The sequence below is a fragment of the Rhinopithecus bieti genome, unplaced genomic scaffold, assembly GCF_001698545.2.
Source record: "Rhinopithecus bieti isolate Rb0 unplaced genomic scaffold, ASM169854v2 scaffold_77062, whole genome shotgun sequence".
NCBI classification, from domain to species: domain Eukaryota; kingdom Metazoa; phylum Chordata; class Mammalia; order Primates; family Cercopithecidae; genus Rhinopithecus; species Rhinopithecus bieti.
The window spans coordinates 13204-19283 of NW_016828246.1; the positions used below are offsets into that span (position 1 = coordinate 13204).

The following is a 6080-nucleotide window of genomic DNA, read 5'->3' on the forward strand; positions in this document are numbered from 1 at the left end:
CGGGGAGGCTGAGGGTGGAAGGATAGCTTGACCCCAGGAAGTCGAGGCTGCAGTTAGTCTTAATTGCGCCACTGCACTCCAGCCTGGGTTAAAGAGCAAGACCTGTCTGTAATATGTAAGAAATGAAAAAATAAATAAATTCGACTGCCAAAATTCTTGCTGTTCCCAGCATATTCCAGTTTCACCTTTCAGTGCCTTTGCTTATGCTGATCTGACTGTAACCGCATTCCCACCTTTCTCCGTCTGGGTAAAGGGCATCTTCCTTCCAAACTCAACTCTTAGCATCAGAAAGCTCTCCCTGATACTGCAATTGAGTCACATGTGATACTGGGAAAAAGAAAAAAAAAACAGCTCTCCCTGAATCCCTAGGTGGACTATGTTAGGTAAACTTCATGTTTGCCTGCAACATATGATGTATTGGTTCTTCTCTGCCCCTCAATTGTAAACTCCTCAGGGGCAGAGGTAACAGCTTTGCAGCCCCGGGAGTTAGGTTTGCTTAAGGGACTAGAACAGGTGTGACTGGCAGGGAGCAGAGTCTGGAGCGTTGTCTGAAGCGCTGATAGGTAGATCGGCGGAAGGACGCGTAACCTGGAAAAGTCGGAAATAAAGCCGGGAGAGCAGCTCTGTGCGGGACGTGACTTTATGAGTGGATGCTGAGAAAAGCGGGAGACTGTGACTTTAACCTCCTGGCCACAACACGTCCTGCTAGGGCAAGGAGGGAGACAGTGATAAAGCACTGGGCAAGTGCTGAAGCGACAATTACTTCCAGGGCAGGGTAAAAGCTCCAGAGGATTTTTGCGGGAAGGAGATATTTATTTGAGCAGGTATTTGGAAGACTAGCCACCGAAGGGTACCTCCGGCTTTCCGTTTCTGGTTCCGCGCGTGTGGAGGCTGCTCGATACCCGCGCCTGCGCGTGCCTGTCTCGGCTCTTAGGCCCGCCCTTTCCTGCCAGACCTGGAGGGGCGGGGCGGTGCCGGCAAGATGGCTGCGCCCGAGAAAATGACGTTTCCAGAGAAACCAAGGTAAGCTCCGTACGGGGAGATGAGCAGGCAAGCAGGCCGATCGTGGGCATGGAGGATGTGGTGGCAGCAAGAAAAGGGAAGCTAGGCCAAGCTAAGTGAGCCACCGCGGCAGCTCGATTCCTTCCTAGTGCGCGCCCTGGTTCCCTCCCCGGACTTTCACGGGCGGCTGTGGGCTCAGGCAAGCGAGGAGAGGATCAGGTTGGCGGATGGAGAAGAACTGCCGTCTGGGAGTGGGAGGATGAGGGGATGATAGATGCCTGTTCTGTAATTAAAATACAGGAATCAAGATTTCTCTCCTCAGCACCCGAACTATTTCCTTTCATTGGGCACAGAGGAGCGGGGAGCTCGGGCAGCGCTGCAGTGTAGCCGCTAATCGTCGTGTATGTATGTCTTAATCTTCCAGCCACAAAAAGTACAGGGCCGCCCTGAAGAAAGAGAAACGAAAGAAACGTCGGCAGGAACTTGCTCGACTGAGAGACTCAGGTAATGGACTCTCTATCCTGTTTTCTGTGTTGTGAAATTGCTCTGTCCACTCCAGCCCTAACTTGAAGCCCCAGTGTCAGAAGGAAGTCAAATACTGTGTCGGAGGAAAAATAGCTGTGACTACTGCCCGCCAAGTAGTTGTTTAGAAACACCTGTCAGAAACAATGTTAACATACTAAAGTCAGGAAGAGGAAGTCTTGGTGAATGATCGCCCATTGATTTGGTGTAACTGTTTATAAAGTATCTAATATTATAGTTGTGCCGGGCGCGGTGGCTCAAGCCTGTAATCCCAGCACTTTGGGAGGCCGAGACGGGCGGATCACGAGGTCAGGAGACCGAAACAATCCTGGCTAACACGGTGAAACCCCGTCTCTACTAAAAAATACAAAAAACTAGCCGGGTGAGGTGGTGGGCGCCTGTCGTCCCAGCTACTCGGGAGGCTGAGGCAGGAGAATGGCATAAACCCGGGAGGCGGAGCTTGCAGTGAGCTGAGATCCGGCCACTGCACTCCAGCCTGGGCGACAGAGCGAGACTCTGTCTCAAAAAAAAAAAAAAAAAAAATTATAGTTGCAAGCTTCATGAATTACAGTAGCTAGCACAGTCCTTGCACACATAGTAAGTATTCTGTGAATATTTTTCTTCATAAAACCAGCAGGAGTTGAAAGTATTAGACGGTTTGCAAGTTTTTCTCAAACTTGACTAATATGAGACCCTTTGTTTACCCAAATTATTATGTTATCCAAATATATATCAACATAATACTAGTTATGAAGCTCATTTATTTATTTTTGAGACAGAGTCTTGTTCTGTTGCCCAAGAGGGAAATGCATCGGCACAACCATGGCTCACAGCAGCCTCCACCTCCCAGGCTCAAGCAGTCCTCCCACCTCAGCCTCCCAAGTAGCTGGGACTACAGGCATCCACCACCACACCTGGCCAATTTTCTTTTTTCTTTTTTCTTTTCTTTTTTTTTTTGAGATGGAGTCTCGCTCTGTCACCCAGGCCGGAGTGCAATGGCACGACCTTGGCTCACTGCAGCCTCTGCCTCCTGGGTTCAAGCAGTTTTTCTGCTGCAGCCTCCCGAGTAGCTGGGATTACAGGTGCGCGCAACCACACCCGGCTAATTTTTGTATTTTTAGTAGAGATGGGGTGAAACCCCATCATGTTGGCCAGGCTGGTTTTGAACTTCTGACCTCAGGTGATCCACCCACCTCAGCCTTCCAAAGTGCTGGGATTACAGGTGTGAGCTACCGCCCCTGGCCCACCTGGCTAATTTTTAAAATTTTTGTAGAGATGGGTTTTCACTATATTGCCTGGGCTGGCCTTGAACTCCTGGCCTCAAGCAGGAAGGCAAGAGGGAAGGCAACTTCAGGCCACCACGCCTGGCCTGAAGCCATTGTTTGACTATAAAACAGTATGTGAGCTGGGCACGTGGTGGCTCATGCCTGTAATCCCAGCACTTTGGGAAGCCAAGACAGATGGATCCATCACATGAGATAATGCTAGTAATGATGTGAAACCAATGCTCCTCACAATATGTACATGGCACTGATGAGAGTTTGGAATGCCTCTGCTAATGTTGCCTTATGGTTATTTACCACTTTTTCTACGAAATTACTGTAGAACCTTTATTTGTACAGCTGGTCGTTTGACCTTCACATGGCAAACCTAACATTTATGTATTAAATCTGCCTGCTTAATGCAATAAAATTAGGACTTAGTTATAAAATTATGTAGTAATTATAAATCCAGATGGGAGCACTGAAATCACACAATAGTACTGGATTATAATGATTGTCATTCACATTCTCCAGAATATGCTTATGAAATTATCCTAGACAATTCTTGAAATCCAGAGACCATGGCCTCAAGTAACTAGGATTCTTGGGCCTTGAGAAACATAGCCATAGAGGTTTTATTTACCATTGGAGTTCCCGAGTAATTATTTTAGCGTCAGTACTGGGATATTTAGAATGGAAGGAGCAATGTGTTTACCTGCAACCTGTGTTAGCATTTCTGTCTTATTAGTTGAAAACTCATCCACTAGAGGCAGAACCAAGCATCAGGGATAAAAGGAAAACTAGGATGGGTTGGAGTTATTGAGGCCCTTATTGTACTTCCTCTCTCCCTCCTTGAAATTTTCAGCTACTTTACTTTGCTCATTTAACCTGTTTTATTCTAAATATTATATATTCTAAATTTTTTTAACTTCTTCCTCTTTTTCTTTTCCTGCACTAAATCCTGTAACAGCTGGTATTTGTATTGTTTTGATTTTTTTTTCCCTTTTTACTTAGCAAAATGTGTTCAGAATGAGCCTCTGTGGAGAGTCAGGCAAGTCGTGTCCCATGGTAGTTTAGTCCATTAAAGGATCCAGGTCACTGGTCTGTCAAGATTATATAACTAATGCCATATCCAAGACTAAGCACCTGTCTCTGCACTTCTGCTCGTAGTTTTGCCCACTCCAACTCACAATTCTTTGCCTAGTGGTACTTCATGAATACTGTAGACTGTGGAACGGTCCTGTTTTTTTTTTTGAGACAGAGTCTCACTCTCTCGCCCAGGCTAGAGTGCAATGGCACAGTCTTGGCTCACCGTAACCTCTGCCTCCCAGGTTCAAGTGATTCTTCCGCCTCAGCCTCCTGAGTAGCTGGGATTACAGGTACCCACTATCATGCCCGGCTAATTTTTGTACTTTTGTAGAGATAGGGTTTCACCATGTTGGCCAGGCTGGTCTTGAACTCCTGACCTCAGGTGATCCGCCTGCCTTGGCCTCCCAAAGTGCTGGGATTACAGGCGTGAGCCACTGTGCCCGGCCAGGAACACTGCTGTTCATTGTAGCACACATTGGATGGCCAGAAGGCTAGAATGTTGAGTGTTACTGTGAGAGTGTCTTGGCAAATGATTGGAGCGCCTTGGCAAATGATTTCTGGACTAGTGAGCTCTTAATTACAGATAGCTTCTTTGGCACCCAGTTCTACTTGAGATAACCTGAAACAAGCTACTTCATCAGAAATTAAGATATTAAAAGCAAGTTGCAAAACTATAGCATGATTCTGTGTGTACAGTTAACATGTACAGGTTGAGTATCCCTTATCTGAAATGCTTGCATTGTATTTACCAGTTCAGCATCCCAAATCCAAAAATCCAAAATTCGAAATGCTCCAATGAACATTTCCTTTGAGCATTGTTGTCACTCAAAATATTTGTGATTTTTGGATTTGGAGTGCTCAACCTGTATAATACCATTGGATATACATTTGATCCTTGAACAATGTGGGAGTTAGGGACTCTGACCGCCCCCGCCCCTCTGCATAGTCGAAAATTTGCATATAACTTTTCACTCCCCCAAAACTTAACTATTAAGTGCCTACTGTTGACTGTGAGCCTTACCAATAACATAAATTGTTGATTAACACATACTTTGTATGTTATATGTATTATATACCATATTCTTATAATAAAGTAAGCTAGAGAAAGGAATGTTACTAAGAAAATCACGAGGAGGAGAAAATATATTTGCCCTTCATTAAATGGAAGTGGTTCATCATAAAGGTCTTCATTCTCCTTGTCTTAATGTTGAGTAGGCCAAGGAGGAAGAGGATGATTTGGTCTTGCTATCTTGGGTGGCAGAGGCGGAAGAGGTGGAGGAGGTGGAAGGGAAGGCAAGAGGGTAGACCCACTTGGTGTAACTTTGCAGAAATACATTATAATTTCTGACTAACATTTTGCTTTTCATTTCTCTAAAAATGTTTCTCTACAGTACCAATTCTTCCACCATTTGCTTTCGTTTAAATGCATTACTTTTCAGTTTAGAAGGGTTCATAGAAGAAGTCAAAAGCAATCTTGAATAATTGGCCCTTCTGCCAGATTGTCTAGTGTCAATTTGTTTTCTGGCACTGCTTCACCTAAGTTTTCTTCCTCATCACCTTGCACTGCTTTGGAAGGACTCATCCCAATCAAATTGACTTTTGTTAACTACTCTGTTGTGTCTGTTAGCTCTTGAATTTCTTCAAGATCTATATCTTGAGACCCTTCACCCCGACACCCCTGCCCTCTTTTTTCCCCCATATTTACAATCTCTTTCATGATTTCCTTGATTGGCTCTGTCTTAAGTCCTGTGAAGTCATGCACAATATCTAGACGCAGTTTTTTCTCCAGCAAGACTTTGTTTTGGGCTTGATGATTTTCATGGCTTTTTCTATAATGACAGTAACATCTTCAATGGTATAATCTTTATACACTTTCTTGATGCTCTCTGTGATAGAGTTCTATTCCATAGCATTGACAATCCTTTCTGTAGAGTACCACGTGTAATGAGCTTTAGAGGTTCTTAACAACCCCCTGGTCTAGAGGCTGAATTAGAAACATTGTGTTTGGGGGCAAGTAGACCACTATGACACCTTCATTGTTGAACTTATGGGGTTCTGGGTGGCCAGGGGCATTGTCCAATATTAAAAGAATTTTAAAAGCCAGTTCCTTACTGGCAAGGTACTTCCTGACTTCAGGGACAAAGCATCAGTGGAACCAATTCAGAAAAAAGGATTTCCATTATCCAGGACTTCTAGTTGTACAAC

At 44.9% G+C, this 6080-nt stretch overlaps 1 long non-coding RNA gene across 1 annotated transcript in view; it reads left to right on the forward strand.

Moving 5' to 3' along the window:
• Positions 1–647: 647 nt before the first annotated feature.
• LOC108523668 (uncharacterized) overlaps positions 648–6080 on the forward strand; it is a 10334-nt gene continuing 4901 nt past the window's right edge. The window contains exons 1-2 of the long non-coding RNA XR_001883860.1: positions 648–1023; positions 1427–1506. This is a non-coding gene — a long non-coding RNA (uncharacterized LOC108523668). The remainder of the gene's footprint in view (positions 1024–1426; positions 1507–6080) is intronic.